The sequence below is a fragment of the Pipistrellus kuhlii genome, unplaced genomic scaffold (genome assembly GCF_014108245.1).
Source record: "Pipistrellus kuhlii isolate mPipKuh1 unplaced genomic scaffold, mPipKuh1.p scaffold_m20_p_1, whole genome shotgun sequence".
Classification (NCBI taxonomy): Eukaryota; Metazoa; Chordata; class Mammalia; order Chiroptera; family Vespertilionidae; genus Pipistrellus; species Pipistrellus kuhlii.
In genome coordinates, this window is record NW_023425404.1 from 184,620,131 (window position 1) to 184,639,565 (window position 19,435).

Below are 19,435 nucleotides of genomic sequence, written 5' to 3' on the forward strand. Positions count from 1 at the left end.
CCTCAGATCATAATGGGTACAGGTTAAAAATATGTTTAAAAGAGGTTAATATTATTCTAAGGGTTTCATGTAAGATTCTGTAGAAATAGGGAGCAAGAGTTTGGGAGTCGGGAGGAAGACTGGCATTAAATTTGGTTTCTCTACATTTTAGTTCTGTGACCTCTAGCAAGCTCCTTATCCCCTCTGGTCTTTTGTTTTTCCATCTGGAAAACAATGCCTAGCGCATAGTTGTTGAAATCTGAGATCTTACAGAGGAAGTTTTCAAAACAAAGGTGCCCAAGAGCGTTTAGCTATGCAAAGCTTTTCATGGCTATCTGGGAAATGAAAAATATGGAGTGGGCTGTGGAGCTCCAAGACTTCCAACCCCAGAAATTACCAGGAGTACCAGTTACTAATGCAGATTTTGTAATCAAAGAAAACACAATAATTTCAAGAGAAATATCAAAAGTGCTTTATTCAAAGTAATGTCCATCACTAGATATACATTTCTCCCATCTTTCAGGTAATTTGTGGATAATGTCCCAATAGAACTTTTCTTTTTTGAGGCAAACCATTCAGAAACCCAATTTTCTTCCACTTCTTCGTATGTATTGAAGGGCTGCTCAGAAAGTGTGTGTACCATTGATCGGAACAAGCGATAATCTGAAAAGCAAGGTTTGGTGAATATAGCCAGTGGGTTAATACTTTCCAGGCAAGATCTTTTAATGTGTCTTTAACTGGTTTTGATGTGTGTGATGGTGTGTCATCATGAAGCAAAATTACTTTGCTGTGATTTCTGGCTCATTCTGGTCATTTTACCATCAAAGCTTGGTTCAAGTTCATTATTTGTTGTCAGTAGTGATCAGTATTAACGGTTTCACCTAGTTTTAGAAGCTCATAATACACCATACCTTCCTGATCCCACCAAACACACAGCATTGTCTTTCTTCTAAAGCAATTTGGTCTTACAGTCAATGTTGCTGATTGACCTGGATCAACCCATGATTTTATACATTTGAGACTCAAAATAAATCCACTTTCATCACCAGTCACAATTCAATGCAAAAAAAGATTTTTTTGTGCCGTTGAAGCAACATTTTATTGATAAAATAGAATACATATCAAAATGAATATATATTAACATATGTGTACATAATTCTATCTATTGGAAAAAATCCACATTACTAACCAGTAGTTCCAGGGGTTAAAAGGATAAAATGTGATAGATACTGTTGATTGTCTGTTCAATAGCTACCCCTCCCTTCTTCTTGTTAAGGAAATGTCAATTGAATCTACATATGTCATGTGAATATGCTCAGGAAAATAAGCCTTTCCCATAACTCTAAGAGATAACCATGATTGGTTTTATGTTGGTCATAGTAAGTGTAAGTCATAAAATATTTCTGACTCTCTGTCCTACATGCACAAGGTAGTATTGCTTTCCCTGGCTTTTTTTTTTTTTTTTTTTTTTTTTTTTTTTTTTTTTTTTTTTTGTATTTGGACCAGATCAGGTTATCAGTTATAATTACTTAGTAATAGATCAGGAATGAAAATAATATTGGGATTTAATGGATTACATGAAACTCTCTTTTCCCTCTGGCACAGTAACCAGCTAAGTTTAAGATGACAGCTACTTAGCTTATCTTGGATCTCTGAATGATGGCACAGAAAAAGATCCCAGCTAATTCACAATAGACATGGGGTGTCAGCAATAAAATAAACATTTATTGTTGCAAGCCACTGAGATTTTGGAGTTGTTTATTCCCATAGCAGGCCCTGAGTGATTCTGACTCATGCAATAGAGACGTCCTAATAGTACCTAATGAAATGAATGAGAAGCTCACAAGGAAAGACCTAATTCTTCCAGTTTTCCGTACAATTGTGTAAGCACTCAATTCTAAGAGATGTGAGGAAAGAGTATTAAGATAGACTTTATAGAGGAAATAAAACTTGAATCTTGATTTTAAAATATTTGGGGATTCACCAAATTGACTGAGAGGGGTAAAAAAAACATTTCAGATGGAGAGTAGATTGAATAAGTAGATGGGAGTGGGGTGGTACTCTCAAATAGTTGTCTAAAGAGAAAAACAAGATATCAGGGGCATCTTTATTTAGCATTTATGGAATTTGGACTTTATTCCGTGGGACACAGACTTTTCTACTATAAAATCTATGACAATTGATGGTGAAATGCAGGACACATATCCCTGGAGAATTCCAAATTTTGAGTGAAATGAGAATGACATCATCAAAGTCCTTGGTGGTGGTTGCCACACAGTGCATCCCATGACATAGAGAAGATTATCTGCTGATTACGCACAACCCCACCTCTTTCTGTTCCATTCAGAAAAGAATACAGAAGTTCAAAATTGTGAACCCCATATTTAAAAAAAAAAATCACTACTGGTCTTCAATTAGTAGCAGACATGCAGTTCACACTTCACTAATTATCCTAATGCATTAATAGGACCTGATAGCATTTCTGCTACAGCAGTGGGAGCCATCAAATGGGTTTTAAGCAGAGGAGTGATATAACTAGAGATGCACATTTTAGAAACATTTTTATAGAAACATTGAGATATATGGAATTAATGGGGCAAGATGGTAGTTAGAACTCATTTAAGACACTGTAGCAATCATAGCTGCTACATCTTACTAAGAAAGACAAGAAGGGTCATGTGCCCATCTGCTAAAATCGAAGAGAAGAAATTTATATTTCTTGGTCAGTATGGTTACTTTCAAATAGTGTATTTTTTTCTCCGAATTATGTCTGGACACTTATTTTTCTGAAAAAATAAGTCTGAGAAACAAAATGCAAAGCTCAAATGCATACGGGGATAAATCAAGATGAATCAACAATGACTCCTGCTCTAACAATTTCCAGCATTGTTGTTAACCCAAAATCCTAAGGCCTGAATACCAAACACTTAGCACAGATGCCACCACCACCCCTTCAATTTCTATACTCAAGTCATTTAAATTGACCATTATAAGTTTTCACTGTTGAACCTTGACACATCATCTGAACCCTTCAGAAGACCATGGTCCAGAAAGTCATTTGGCCGTCTGGCAAAGAAACTGGACCCAGGGCACCTTTTTTCAGATTCACCAATATATTGAATGAGTGTGAAAGGATTAGAGCAGTAAACTGAAAAGAAAAAAAAATGGGCTGAATTCTATGTTTTATTTCTACTCTCCTTTTATTTAAGTTTCTTGGAATCCTGTCCTAATAAAGGAAAAGTAGAGCAGTGGAGGTCAGCAGGCCTTGGCTGGCAGTCTCCAGGCTCAGAGGAGGAACAGTGATGGGTAGGTTGAGAAAGGATGGAAAGGATGGAGTGGGTGAACTGGTCTCTGAAAAGTGCTTCTTTTGAGAGAAAAGAAAAAAGAAATTTCTCCTGTTTGTTTTGTTAACATAAAATCTGCAAAGATGTCTCCTACACAGATGATTTCAGTATAAGCCATCTAAGACAAATACGGACTATAAACACCACATCAGACCAGAATGCAAGAGTGAGCAAAACTAATCTTGCTCCCACAATGAATTCTGAGAGTAACCAGAGATCATGTCAGCCGCCCTTCAACTTCCCTATTCCTGAACCAGGGTTCCAAATGCCTTCCCATAATGGTACTAAGCACTTATTGAATACCAATGTGTACTAGACAACCTTCTAAGCATTTTGCTTACATTATCAAAGTCAAGGTAAATCTCTCTTGGAAATAAAAATGGTGAAAAGGCATTTCCCCTTTACTTTATTCATGTCATTATCCTCACTTGGCACATGACAAAAACCAAGGCTCAGGAAGATTAATAGGACTCATGCTCCCATCATATAAGAAACAAAGCGTATCATAGTAGCCACTGTGGTTTACAGAAAGTGCTAAACGTCATTTGCAAATTACAGCCAGCCGGTTGGGCGAAGACTGAGGCTTCACAAAACAGTACAATTCCCATGTGTCATGGCAAAACTTCTGTTTAAGAGTGTAACGCTGTCAAGGCTCTTAAAATGAACACCCCTCAGCAGACCCAACCTGTCTAATGACTACCAGTGTCCTGCCATGTGCTAGCTGACATTGGCATACACAGCACTTTCTGAGACCTTTACTGACCTGTTAATGTCACTCCCACTGCTAATGGAGTAGTACATTACCCACAATGGAACTGCAGAAAGCTGTATCAAACCGCAATCCCTAGGACTAACTCGGAAACATACAGTTAACCTGGGCGAGCTGCCATCGGATAATGAAGAGCTTTGGCTGTTGAATCTTCCTGGGGCAACAACACAGATACAGTAGTGCCCCCGTGAACCGACTCACTCTCTTTTTCAAGAAGTAAACACCCCTGCAGTTATTAGATGATTTTTACATCGCATCAGGCAAGAAATAGAATATTTTGGAAATGTGCTTTCTCAACATTTGGCGTCTCAAACCAGAAAAAGGGGAAGCCTGGCAAAATTATTTAAAAGGATGAAAGATGTAAGCGCTGTTATACCTCTCTCCAATGGTAAGTAGCCAAGCGTTTATTGGGTGAATATAATTAGAGACAGATTTCAGTGCAGCTTGGATCCAGCTGTTTCTGTCTTCCTGGTGCCAGGCGGTAGCTGGATAGCTCTGTGGCCACTGGCAATTTAGCCAATCAGTTCCACCTCAGTACACCCAGCTGACCTCCTGCCTCACTGAGATGTTGCACCTGCTTATTAAGATGGCTCAACATTCCAAAATGAGGTCCCCAAACCTCAAAGGCACCTTGAAATATGCACCTCCAATGGCACACCTATCAGGCTTTATCTTATAGTTGTGTTTGTTTGGGGTATATTTCTGCTTTAAGAAGCTGCTGGGAAACTTCCTACAGTCGGCCTGATGCTTTCCTGTCACTGTCAAGTAATGATTTTCGCTTCTCCTAGAGAAAGAATTAAATAACAATGTCAATTATCTATTTTCTGAAGGCCTCTGAATGCAAAGGCCTCTGCACATCACTGAGAGAGAGACACACAAGTTTTTAAACCATGATTTCTTGCTTTTTATGGATATGTAAAATTGGGGGAAAGTTTGCTTCTCAATGTCCCAAATATCTAATAGAGAATATGCTAATTGACTCTCATGACATCACAAAGATGGTGGCACCCACAGCCAATAAGAAGGGAATATGCTATTGACTTTCCTGCCCTCAAAGATGGTGGCCCCACAGCCAATAAAAAGGGAATGTGCTAATTAACTGCTCCACCCTCAAAGATGGCGGTGCTCACAACCACAAGATGGTGGCACCCAGTCCCTTCAGCACCTTGGGGTGGCAGGCAAATGGCAAACCTCCAGAGTCCCCCAGTCCCCTCAGCCCCTCAGCTGCCCAAGGCTGGCCCAAGGCACAGGCAAGCCTTGAATGGTGGCTGCCCAGCCTGAGGCACAGGCAAGCCTCAGATGGTGGCTGCCTACCCGCCCAGGGCCACCTGAAGCTCAAGTAACCAGGGCTAGCCGAGGCTTGTGCTGCCGGCAGTGGCCGCAGCAGATGAGGCGTCACCTTCCCCTGATTGCTAGGTTACCTACCACCCTTGAGGGCTCCCGGACTGTGATTGGAGGCAGGCCAGAATGAGGGACCCCTCCTCCAATGCATGGATTTTCATGCACCAGGCCTCTAGTCATAATATAAAATCATGATTGGATGTCACACAATGGACCCAAGTTTCTGAGCCCTAGATAAGCAGTAAATAAGATAAGAACATCCCTGGCCTTGGAAGTCATCAGTTGACTCTACACAGACTTGATAATAATCTTCATATTAATTGCCTCCACACCCATCCAACAAGAAAGCCTTATTAAATCCTGGGCCCAATGCTCTTCAAATGGGAAATGTCCCATTTTCTACATACTGCTGCAAACACTGCAAAGAGTTCTTGCACTTATTAAGAAACTGAGGAAAGGAAAACCCTTAGACCAGACTTTGTCTTTTGATGTTGTGCAATTTCAGTCTCCCTGTCATCAAGGTAACACAGACTAACCTTGGTATCCTGTGTGAAAGAACCACAAAAGGGTATCATTGGGAGCCATCTTGGAGGCTGGCTACCATACTTACCAAGACCAAAATGCCTGCCAATGTGATCTCCTCCCTGTCTGCCTTCAAATTCACTTTGGCCACTCTCCCCCTGAAAACTATTCTCTAGTAACAGTCTTTTCACAGTCCCTAGAATACCCTAAAATAGTCCCTTCCTCTGTGTCTTTGTATTTGCTCTATGTCTGGAATGTTTTTCATCAGTGTTCCAAATGGATAAATCCTTTTCATCAGTTTAAATATCACCTCATCAACTAGGTGTTACCAAACCATCTACTCTAAAGAATTTCCTCGATCATGAGAAATCCTATGACTTATTTCTTTCATAGCACAATTTTACTTATTTTTATTCATGTATCCACTTATTGTCTCTTTCTAAATATAAGCATCATGAAGATAGGCATCCTGTCTATCATGTTGTACCTCAAATGCTCAGCAGAAAATTGGTGCTCAAAAAATATTTGTTGTCTGAATAAAAAAGATAGTCAACAGATCTTTCCAGGCAAACATCCTGTATCCTAATCATCTTGACCTGTGTATGTACATAGTGGGTTAGAAGACATTTTTCTAAATTAGGGATGAAGGCAAACCTAGGATACCTCTTCCCTGCCACATTTCTTCATCTCATGACACAGCTTCTCTAAACGGTCACAGACAATGAGTTCCATACTGGCTAAGCTTTAAGATTTCTCCTACCACCTTCTGGTGTGACACCAAGCACTCCTTTGAAAGCTTCTAGAATGGCAACCTTTCAGCTAACCTATCTTTTCTTTCTTTCTATTTTGTTGCTGTTGTTGTTGTTAACCCTCTCCAGTGGATATTTTACCCACTGATATTTTTTTTTTTAGAGAAGATGGAAAGGAGGGATAGAGACAGAGAAACAATGATGTTAGAGAGACACGTGGGTTTGTTGCCTCCCATACATGCTCAACCAGGGCCAAGTACCAAACCTGCAACCAAGGTATGCACCCTTGACCAGAATGGCACCCTTGACCAAAATTGAACCCAAGACCCTTCAGTCCGCAGGCTGATGCTCTAAACACTGAGAAAAAAATGGCTACTAGATACCCTAACCTTTCTTGCTCTGTTGTACATAGTTTCTATCCAGTTGAAAAATTGAAGGGATGCTCATATTTTCCTTCCTCAAAACCCCATGGGGATTTCAGCTATGAAATTTCCACTGCTCATACCAATCTCATCAGTTAAATAATTGAGTGTGTTCTGTCTGTGTGGGCTCTCAATCTCAGCATCAACCAAGGATATCGAATCCCTGACCTCTCTGGACTCCTCATTCTACAAACGTGTGCCAAGCTTGGCTCCAACTCAACCTCAGCCAGAACTCCCAGGATCCCAGCCTGGGTCTAATAATCAAGCACCAGCCATAATTTGAACAATATAAGATGTTCAGACAAAAGCTTACCCCTTGTGTTTCTCCTGCCTCTTGTTCTCTAGAGATGTTATCATTTGAACTCCTATCTATAGGGTTTTCAAACACTAAAATGGTTTGCTTATCTTTCTTCCATTGGCTTTACTCAGAGCATAACTGCTGATCTCATCAGGTACAAGATCTGCAGAGACACTTCATTGACTTTCTAACTCTGCATTGCAAAATGGAATCTGCCTATAGATCTAGGATCTAGCCCAAACTCTAAACTGATCATCAGCTTCCTGATCTGTGAAGTAATAAGATAAGCTCAGATGCTTTCAAAAGACTTCCTAAGTTCTAGAAGTGTACTATGTAATATCAGCACACATGTGGCTTTCCCTAGTTATTTTTTTTACTTCGATCCTTTAGATACTGAACCCAGATGCCAGTTCCCTCGGCAACATGCATGAGAGCCACAGCCCTATTTCCCTCCTGTATCTATGTGCTCCCTTGATGCATAGCCTCCTAGCTCTGCCGGATTCTTCATTCCCCTTCTTTCCTGAGAGATGTCTCAGCAGCAGCGTCCACAAAAATACACCTTTCCCCATGGGGAGACTTGTACTAATCTCTAGAGGCCTTCCTACAAATCACTGTTGCTATGGTTGCTCCCATTCATTAGCATGGCTGGACTTTCTAATAATTACGGAGGCATAGATTCTGTCACATTCAGGGAAGGTTGAAGGGCTACTCCATTAACTCCCCAGATATTTCCAGGACCAGAGAGAAAACAAGAACTCTCCACTGTTTTAAACGAAGGTCAAAATGTAGATAGTATTCCCAGCTTTTAAGTCATTATTAAAAGGCATTTCCAAACATGTTTTAGAAGCAGTTTACATAAAATGTTTTAACTTTTCTTTGCTTTTATGGTTAACAAACCAGAAGTTTCATGTAAGTTTTGGACTCTCAAAATGAGAGCTGGAGTTACAATCAGGAATTGTTAAAAACTTATTGACTAAAAAAGCAAATAAGAAAATAATTTTTGTACATATTACATTACATATTTTCAACCACATTACCTGAAACTTTTATGTAGCTTTCTGTTATATTTGGGGTATACAAAGAATCAAAAGATAACTCTATATTATCTTTAATAGTAAGCAAAGTATCTTATCTTTTTTTGTAATATTTATTTAATAATGGTGCCTAAACATCAAAGTCTTTCAAACTCTGTGTGAGCGCGCACATACACACACACACACACACACAACCTTTCCAGTAAAAACTTTCAGCTAGTAACTATCACAACACAACTGCACCGAACACTTCCACTTTCATTACTAAGCAAAGACTGACAAGCAAAAGTACAGTCATTTTGCTCAGGCTGCAGGTGCCTCAGGAAACTTTTCAAGTTTTGTGAGAGTGATAAGAGGTTAACCTTCTTGACTCTGAACCTACTTTCTCTTAAAACAACTTGTGTCAGAAAGTACTTTTTTTCTAATCTTTTTTATTAAATCCTCCCTGATATTTTTCTATAGAAAAACCAAGAGATATAGCTCAGAGTGTGTGCTTAAAGAAGCCCACTTGTGCGTTCCTATCAGAGGTTTTAAGCTAAGAGGATTTCTTCAAAGCCTGCATGAAAGAGTCTTTCAGTTATGCAACGTATGGAGAGAAATAAAATGTCTCAAAATTATCTCCTCTGGAATGCCAGTCCCTTCTGCCTCCTACTGCCACATTTCAGCTATAAGCCATCTGTTTAAATCCATTATTAATCATTTAACTTTTCCTTTGGGGTTGTTAATTGTTGTTAATCTGCCTTCCAGACAGGTTAAAGTCATGCAAGCAAATGAACACGTCAAGGCAGGAAATATATTTCACTAGCCTGTTTCATTGTCATAACTCATCCAATTATTTTAATAAAATGATTAGGAAAAAAAAACTAAGTAACTTTGGGGAATTTTAAAAGTGTATTAAGTGGGTTTGAAAAATGTGATGTTTTTAGTATTAAGATACTATATTTTATATAGGTATATAGATTATAGATTAAAGTTCCATATGATAACTACTTATATTAAGATAATAGGATTATCAAATCATTGTTTTACTTTGTGGAATATTTCAAACTAGTTCATTAAATATCAACTGCTTTACCTTAAAAAAGGAATATGTATCATGTATCATGTATCACAAATGTTAAAAAGGCTTAAAATGGCAAAAACATGAATAAAATTTAAAAATTTTGATTTATTGAAACCATTCTTGTGTTTATTTTATATTTTTCTACAATGGAAACCTATGATATGCCAATGTGTTTTTGCATTGTTCAAGAATATTACCCCAAACTGAGTTCTAGGTCTCTTTTTTTCTCCCCCTACAGCTAGTCATGCCTTCATTTGCTTCTATAGTATTTACTTGCTTCCTGGCCTAGATTACTTCTGATATGCTCCCCAAGTACTTCTTCAGGCATCCCCAGGATGGTTCTGTTTGGAATTTATGTCAACACATCAAAAACCAATCTCATCATCTTCTTTCCCAATGAATCCAGCTTCTTCTCAATTTCCCTACCATACACATAGAAATCACTATCTTTGTGTCTATCTAGGTTGGAGTGCTTGATCATGATATTTTTTTTTATTGTCCTGTTACTCTTATCTGCATACCAGTTCCCCAATACTTTAGATCTCAACAGTTGCATCATAGTCCTAGCTATTATTATGTTAAAACTAAATTATTTTACTTATTGCTTTTTAATCTCCAACTCCTGACTCCAAAAGGACCCCTATCAATGGGTTTATCATATACTTGCTGAGAGATGTCAAAGCCACACACAGGGTAGCTCTCCAAGAGGGATATCGTCTAACGGAGTTATTCCCAGTTTCCTGGGCTTTATCTGTTTACGATTATGGAAGTGATCCATGGATTCCTCTTTCAAAACACTTCATTTTCCAACCTCCTTTGCAGTTGGCCATTTGACTGAGGTCTAGCCAGTGGAATGGGAATAGGAATGCTATAATCCTCTTCCCTTCCTGACACTTAAAAACATCCCAAATGATACCCCACATCTCTCTGTGCTTATGTCGGGGGGCCACTGGTTCCAGATGGTGGGGAGCCACCCTACATACATTGGACTGTAGTAGAGAAAAGAAATATACTTATATAGTGTTCAATCCCTGAGATTCAATGGTTTCTTGTTACAACAAGTAGCATTAGTACCTCCCAAACCTGTAGGTAAGATAGATGAAGACTTTGGGAGTACAAAGCGAATGTCTTTCTTAACCCATATTCATTCTAAATGAGAACCAAAAAACAGAGAATAGGGTTGGCCTTCAAAATAGATCCAGAAGAAGAAATCGTAGGGATACCTGACACAACCAGGACACAAGACATGAGACATACTGCTCTACTGTTGAGGGTAAGGTTTAGTTAGCTTTTAATGCCTAACCTGCTTAATTCTTTCAGTAACTGCAGGACAGGCTACAGGTATCCTATATATTTTAATCTACAAAGACTAAGAAAATCTCTACAACATACTATTGAAATAAAATGTCCAAATTCTATCCTGTGATTGTCTACCTGGTTTTCAACAAACTACTAACTCCCTTCGGACTACCTCATGGGTTTGAACTCTCTGCCTGGCTCTGGGTTTCAGTTTCTTCCAGAAACACTGCTCTTTATGTCTCCTTGGGCTCCTGGCTCCAGGTTCCACAGCATGTGGCCAGACCAGGGCTTGCTCTACAGGCAGGCTGGGATTTGGGAACTCCAGCCTGGATTTGGGGCCCAGGGCACAACAACTTCCCCTTGTTCATTCTGAGGTACATCAGTGTCCCTTGATAGGACTCTTAACCCTGCCAACACCATCTATTAGCAGCCCTGTCATGAAATCATCTTCAAAATAACAACTGAAATGTATTTTTGTTTTCTGCCAGAAACTGGCTAATAAAAGAATTTCAATGAAAGCATTATGCTATGGCCTTTGTAGATTTAGCCATTATAGGTCTTAAAACTTGTGTGATTCAATCAGAGCACCCCATTTAAGAAAAAATATCACAACTACCAAGTGATGAGAATGAAGTTTCAAGTCATTTTGATTCATCATAACACAAGATCTAAATCTTAGGGGAAGCTAGGGGCTACGCAGGGAGTGTACAGACACAGAATATTTGGGAATTGAAGCAACATAGTGAGAAGATGTAATTTTTTTTTAAATATATTTTATTGATTTTGTACAGAGAGGAAGGGAGAGAGATAGAGAGTTAGAAACATCGATGAGAGAGAGTCATCGATCAGTTGCCTCTTGCACACCCCCTACTGGGGATATGCCCGCAACCAAGGTACAAAAAATTTCCCAAGGCCTTAGGGATTCAGGAAATGCCAATGATATTTTATTTCCTTTAAAAAGTTAAAAAAAAGTTAAAAACAAAAAATAAACCCCTTCTCTCTATGCTGCTTTCATTGCCATTTCAAAAGAACTATCCATACAAGGGGTTATTTATAAACACGTGCTCTCCTATTCTTGAACCAAACCCAACAGCATCCAAAGTTGAAAAGGCCACATCTCCTTCCAGGGAGCAAACAATATCTCTACCTTTGGCCTTCCAGAAGCTATGAAAGCCCTTTTCCCAGCAGACACTTATGGGAATTGACACCACAAATGGGTTTTAGTATGTTATTTGTCCTGAAAACAAAGAAAGGTTTGCATTTTTTTTAATATAAGGTGCTTCACACAGAAGAGACAGGAATTGTTGTTTTGTTACTTCAAAGCACATTCTCTGCTGAGCAAAGGACAATGAACCATACTCATGACTATTTGCAAGATGGAGGGTTAAAGCTTTTTTTTTTTTTTTTTGCATGTAGTTAAAACCAGTCAGTGAAAAGAATTCCTCATGAAATGGCTTTCAGATGTACTTTTCCATTGTTCATACAAGCATTTATCTTAAAAGGATATGCTCATCTGTTCCAGTCACTAACTTTATATCTATCCAAACCACAGTTAATGCCTATTGAAAATTTTGTTTGCATGATTAGTATGGAACTTAATCATGATTGTTTATGGACAAAGCCAGTTTAGTCATTTGAACCGAGCATCTATTGCAGAACAGTTTATATCACTGTGGACAGGCCACAAAACACCTACAAAAATGCTCCTCACAATCTGTCACCAATGCACTGTGAAGTCAATGCTCTGTAGATAAAGGGGAGGGGAAAGGTATTTTCCAAGTATTATTGCTACCTTCCCCAGTAAGGGGCATGCAGGAGGCAACTGGTCGATGTTTCCCTCTTTTTCCAAGTATTATTGCTACCTTCCCCAGAAAGGGGCATGCAGGAGGCAACTGGTCGATGTTTCCCTCTCATTTATGTTTCTAACTCTCTATCCCACTCCCTTCCTCTCTGTAAAAAATTAATAAATATATATAGTTTTAAAAAGCACATGGTCTTTGTGGATGTAGCTCTTTAAACCTATGGATTTATATGGTTCAATCAGAACACCCCATTCAAAAACACAAACAGCACAACTACCAAAAATGGTTTAAAAGTATTTCAAACCCACTTGTAATCCACCCTACCACTAGGCACTTTTCCTTTCTCTCATCTTTATCTGTTATCAAGAGTGATTTTTTTTTCCCCCCCATCGAGGGTGGCTTAACTGCTTGAAGTGTCATCCTGTGTAGTACCAAAAGGTTGTAGGTTTGATTTCAGGTCAGGGCACATACCTAGGTTGCAGATTCAATTTGTCCAATTGAGACACATACTGCAGGAAGCCGATAGATATTTCTCTCTCTTGCCCTCCCTCTCTCTCTAAAATCAATAATCATACACTCAAGTGAGGATTTTTTTAAAAAATGATTTTATTCAAATGACTTAAAACTTTGTCCCTCATGTAGTCTCTGTGACTTCTGAATACATCACTAATGTAGATCAGCCTAATAGTTCTATCAGCCAACAACTTTGAGGATAGAAAGAAGCTGGAAAATTGAGGATAATAATGCATGTAAGCAGTCTTTCTCCAACACTAATGTTAATGTTTAAAATAATGGAATCCAAAAGTTGTGAATTTTTACTTTAATCAATTTTCTATTGTGTGGAACAGGAACACATTTAAACTAATTCAAGAAAAATGGAGGCAGGAAGGTGTGACTACAAGGATATAATAGGCATTCTTTGAGCATCCAAAGGCAGGAAATTAAACAGAGTTGAGTCTCTCTGGAAATTATAAATTCAGAAACCAAGTCTCCTCTTCCTGTTTCTCAGAGGCCTGCTCTATCTCTGATTATGGGCTTTGTTATGCATTTTTCTCTTCCTAAGTTTCTCTGATTATTTATTCATAGAACACTTAATGGGGACTTCACCCTCTGAACATACAAATTGGGTCATCATAGTCAAAACTTCTTCTATGTGTCTGAGTTCAAATTCCTCCCACTTGCAAAAAATATGGTCTACCCTCCAGTCATTCCTTTGGAATGCTGACCTCCAAGTGAGAACCAGCAGTGTAAGCCTGATTCTCATTTCCTTCTTATATTCCATATTCCCTTGAAGAGATATTTCTGGATATAAACTAGTTTCCATTAAATTAGAAGCACTTTCATGAGATTTTAGATGTGGAGGTGGAGGTCTTTCTGCCTTTGGTTTTGCCTTTGCAAGCACAATCTTGGAAACATTGGGACTTACTGTGGCAAGATCTGATGCCGTACCGCTAGCCTCATATGACTTGGGGTAGAGAAAGGTATACTCCTGAGGACACAGTTCCAGGCAGCCTCCTGACTCCCCACTTTCCTAGCAAGAGAAGTAGCTTTCCTGTGAGACAAGTTTAGTTGACTCTTTTAGAGGTCATTTCTGGAGGTCTACAGCTCTTCCAAGAATTATGTTAGCAACTAGATCTTTATATTAAAACTCTTTCTGCTAAAATAGCCACATTGGCTTTTATTTCTTACAGCTCAAAGAGTCATTGGGTCCAGATAAACAGTTTCTAGTGTTCCAATCAAAATCTAGAGGAGAAAAAAGATGCAGAGCCATGGAGTGTCTCGTAGGGACTTGGTTACTGAGATAACCAAGAGGCTTAGTCTCCACTATGGTTGACTAAATGTAGAGGATGCCTTTGGATACAACCATATCAAGCATTACACAAATGTCCTCTGTTAAATAAACTTTAAAAGAAGACAGTAATTAAAGGAGATTAAAACAGACTTTATACAGAAACTATCATGATAAGGGGAAAAAGATCTCAGTATAAAATTGGGCTTAATTCTAAATATAATACAACAAGGAAAAGTAGAGGTAATATCCACAGAGCAGGATGAGCTGTCAGTGTATGTATTGTACAATAACTAAGAAGAAATATCAGAGTTGGGTGGGGGTTACTATTCTGATTAAATAGACTTAATAATATTATTGCTGAAGGCAAACCAGGGTGATCAGATATTACCTGGGGATTTTGTAAGATGGGATATTTGTCCAGACATCAAGAGTGATAAGAAAATTAGGATGGAAAATTCCTCTAAACTGACATATCAGGACTTGGCTAAAATAAGTGATTCATAGGTGGACACAGAAGTCGAAGGGTTGAGATCTAGTTGAGAAGAAGGCTTAGAGGAATTGGTCAAGTTGGCTCAAGGCTTAAAGTTTGGTCAAGGAGATACGATTTGTCACCTCTACCCAAGGTCTACAAGTCTGAAATCTTCTAGTGGGGGGCTTTAAGGAAATGAAAGAGGAAGTCAAATATCCTGGTAATTAAATAAAATAATTGTCACACATTGAGACCTGCAAGAAATTGAGAAAATAAAGTTAACACTGATGGGGGGAAAAATCATCCTCCTTGGATCAGCAAGATAATCTCTTCATTGTAAACAAGTTTAGAAACCATAATAACAGATTAAACCCTAGTTACCTTTTTAGTCATTTAGACAAATGACTAAAAAGGTAACTTCAGCAGGTGAACTTTAGTAGATGTCCAATCATGAGATACTCAGAATAAGCAGGCAGAATATCTACTCTCTCACCAATCAATGGTGCAATCCAGCTCCTAGTCTGAGCCTCAGGGTCATGCCTACTGCTACCAATATGTAGTCATATTTCTGACCTGAGTACAAATGAGCACACTCCATTTGTCTTCCTTGACAGAAGACAAATGGAGTGTGCTCATTTGTCTAAAGGAAGATGCAATCAAATAATTTCTTATTGGAGTTCTAGCATGATGTCAGAGTTAAAAAAGAACACATATGTGGATTTGCAAAAATAATATGAATATGCATAAACACAAACATATTTACAATTAAGAAAAGGATTTAGAGAATTATATACTGAAAAAATATTTACTTCAAAAGGAAAGAAGATAAAAGTAAAAAATGATAATAATAATTAAACAAAATTTATTATGTTCCAAACATTTTTCTAAGCCCTGGGAATGTTTCAGTGAATGAGAAATACAAGGAGAGGAGCCTGCCAGGCAAGATGGCACCATCCAAGTTGCTGTGGCCCTTCTCCCAGCTGCTGACCCTGGCCAGGCTCCCAAGCAGTTCGTCAGTGCAGTCCAAGTTCTATGTTCAGGAGCAGCTACATGACAAACCTGATTGGCTGAAAACGGGACTTACCGTGGGTACCATAGTCTTCTGTGGGTCTATCTCATCAAACAACATGATGAAGATGTTTTAGAATATAAAAGAAGAAATGGGTTATAATAAACTTTTTAAATACTAATACAGTGTGCTCCATATAGAGTTGAAAGCAGTTCCATCTGTTGAGCTGAGAGAAAAGTTATATGTGAAATTATGTCATCAGCATTTGTGTTTTATATCATCAAATGAAAAAATAAAAATACAAAAAAATACAAGGAGAAAAGAGGTGGTAGGTGACAAAAGATTCTAAAGGTAGGTTATGGTAATATCAAAGAAGGGCTTTTATAAAGCAGTTTTCACACTGTCCTTTAGTAACTAGGAAGACATAGAATTTTTATTTTTTAATTTCAGAGATATAATGCTGTCCCACGTTAAAAATGGATTAAAAAGGGATAACATTTGCAACAGAAAAAGAGTTAAGGGACTACTACTGCAATAGTCCAAGCCAAACTATCATCATCACCACCACTTCATCTTGGATAATTATTTTCATCTCTTTCTATCTTGGACAGTAGATAATATGAACCATGTAAATGTAGAGTAGTGTTTCCTGTTTTAGCTTGGGTGTGGAAGGAAATTCAGGGTACTGAATGGGCTTAATGGGAATGTTTGCCACCCCAAGAGAACTCAAACCATCAGTTTCTCCAGAGCATGTTCCATTGAGGTTTGGAGCTTCCCCTTATTTTAGATGCTACTCAAATTGCACAAACTCTGTCTTCACCCCTCAAGAGTTACCTCCAAGCCGAAACCAGTTTGGCTCAGTGGATAGAGCATCAGCCTGTGGACTGAAAGGTCCCTGGTTCGATTCCTGTGGAGGGCATGTACCTTGGTTGCGGGCACATCCCAAGTGGGGGTGGGGAGTGTGCAGGAGATTTTCTCTGTCATGGTCGATGTTTCTCTCTCATCGACGTTTCTAACTCTCTATCCCTTTCAATTCCTCTCTATGTAAAATCAATAAAATATATTAAAAAAAAAAAAAAAAAAAAAAAGAGTTACCTCCAAGAAAACTGAATATCCTGTAACTGTCACAAGGAGTTTTCCTAACCTTGGAGGACAATAGTAAGTCATTGGTTCCTGGGTGAGCGAAGCTTCCAAACAGGCTTTTCATTCAAGTCCAAGTAACTAGATGTCTATTCCAAAGGTGAGCAGTCTAGACTCAGGACCTAGTACAAAGCCCAATGGACTGATGACTAAAATGAGTTTGAAATAACTACATTATGCTACAGAGGTTGCAGCGCCTCTTCTGGACGGGGTATACCACATTATTTACTTTTCCCACACCCTCTTCTACCTCGTCAAGCCTCCCAGCAACATTAATGCACATGTCACTTGACCCCTGACCTTTTGACCAGAAGTAAATACCTGAACCAAACTGGGCTAGTAGTCTCTCTATTTGGCAATTTTCTCTCCTGGAATCAATTCAGGCAATTCATTCTAAAAGGTCGTAAAAATTAGAGGTCTGAGACCCTCATTTTGAGATGGTCCTTTGTGAAGAACTACATGCAGACAAATGACAGAGAACCTGGACTTTTATTAGAGAAAAGCCAAGCAGATCTGCAGAACAAATGATATAACATATACCCAGGAACAAGAGAGATTGAAGAGGTAGTTGTCTGATGTTGTTTCAATTCCTGAGAACTTCCCAATGACTCAAGCAAGTTTATCTTTGCTAGATAATATTCTTTTAAATTGAAAACATAAGTAAAATTCTGGCAAGATATGAGGAAACTGGGAAGAATTCTCAATTGAATAGGAGAGGGGAACGAGAGGAAAGACAGAGAATGTGGACGATGATAGAAAAAAAATTTAGGAGCATTGATTGTCAGAAAGTATTCTAGAAATTAATTTATTGAAGTGAAAGATTCTGGAGAGGTCTGGGGATCAAGTGTATTAGAAAGGGATTTGTGAAAGTATTGCTATAGTTTCCAAATTAGGTTATTTTAAATCATCTTTAAAAGGCCCCCCAAAATAACATTTGTATTTAATATATCCCAGATGCTACACTATGCTCGTATAGAAATGATTGGAAACTGAGACACAAAACATGAAAACCCTAGATTTATATGGATTAAGCCTACATTAAATTTTCCATTTTTCAAGCTAAATTGAGTGAATTTCCACATCTTATTTCTGAATCTTTTCCTTGGATATCTTCTTAAGAATTCTAAGAATGAATCCCAAACTTATCTCATTTATCGTACCATCTCTCCTCCCTTTGCTGTAATACAGGGCTAGATATCCTTGTTCTTATTTCACAGAGAGAAACACTGTAGCTCTGAGATTCTCTTTGGAATAGAGAAATATGCAATTCAACTATTTTTTTCCTTTAGCCTGACCTCCTTTTATATAGATGAAAATTTAATATTTGTTGAAAGTAAAAATAAGTGTATAAATATTAAAAAGTAAAACAAGTATTAAAAACTTTGTTTCTGGCTTTTAATTCCCAATCCTCTAGCAGACTGGCCCCCCTTCTCCCTCACACACTATTCAATGTTCCCTACATTTAATGATATCAAGTTCACTGCCATGTAAGTATTTCTTCATTCAATGGCTGGGGAAATTGTCATTGGTATGCAAAATGGTCTCAGGCAAGGAACATTACTCTTTAATCTCCTAATTTTAATTGGTATGCCATCATGCAGACTGGGGCTGCTAATGGCCTAGTTTGTAGATTAAGACCGGCAGGCCTGAACAGTGGTATGCCATTAGTTACAAATAAAAAGAGGAAAAACACTGAGCAATAATAAAAGAGGCCATTCCAAATAAGAGAGAAAATGATTCTTCCTCATCTTCTCCCAGGTTCATGACCTGATTTCAGTGTCCATTGTAACAGGATTCAGACTAACGTTTTTCCCTCCGTCAAATCATTTTAGAACAGTTGGTAAATTGAAATGATTTGCTGTGCACACACCAATGTTATTGGCTGGACCAGGAAATGCCACTGAACAATTTGCTCACAAATGACATTGTTTCAGCTGACAGAAATGTTTCTTTCACTAGGAAATACTTACCTTAAATGAAAAGAATCTTTCACTATCTAAGGAAAGCATATTTTTCTTCAATGAAATTAACTTACATTATTACTTCTAGTGTCTTTTCAGCCTCCAATAAGTAGTCAAAATATATGTTAATCTTTCATAGAGTTCATACATATATGTCTCACCAGTGAAGAGAAGGAAAGCTCATAGTGAAAAAAAATGTATATTTAGATGATAGATAGATAGATAGATAGAAAATAGATGAGAGAGAATGAAAAAGGAGTAAAATAGCCTAATTAACTGGTTAGTCTCTTTACCTTTCAGAAGGAGTGGTTCTTAAGAAAGTGCCAAGGGTAAAAGACTAGACAAAAAAAGGAGGTTCCATTACTCTGAAAACAAAACAAAGGAAATCAAATAATAACATATCAATACCTCTGAGGTTGAATTATGTCCTTAAAAAATACAA

The 19,435-nt window shown here is 38.2% G+C and overlaps 1 pseudogene; it reads left to right on the forward strand.

Annotated features, from left to right (window-relative positions):
• The first annotated feature begins 15,816 nt into the window (after positions 1 to 15,816).
• LOC118711879 lies at positions 15,817 to 16,188 on the forward strand (annotated as a pseudogene).
• The last annotated feature ends 3,247 nt before the right edge of the window (positions 16,189 to 19,435 follow it).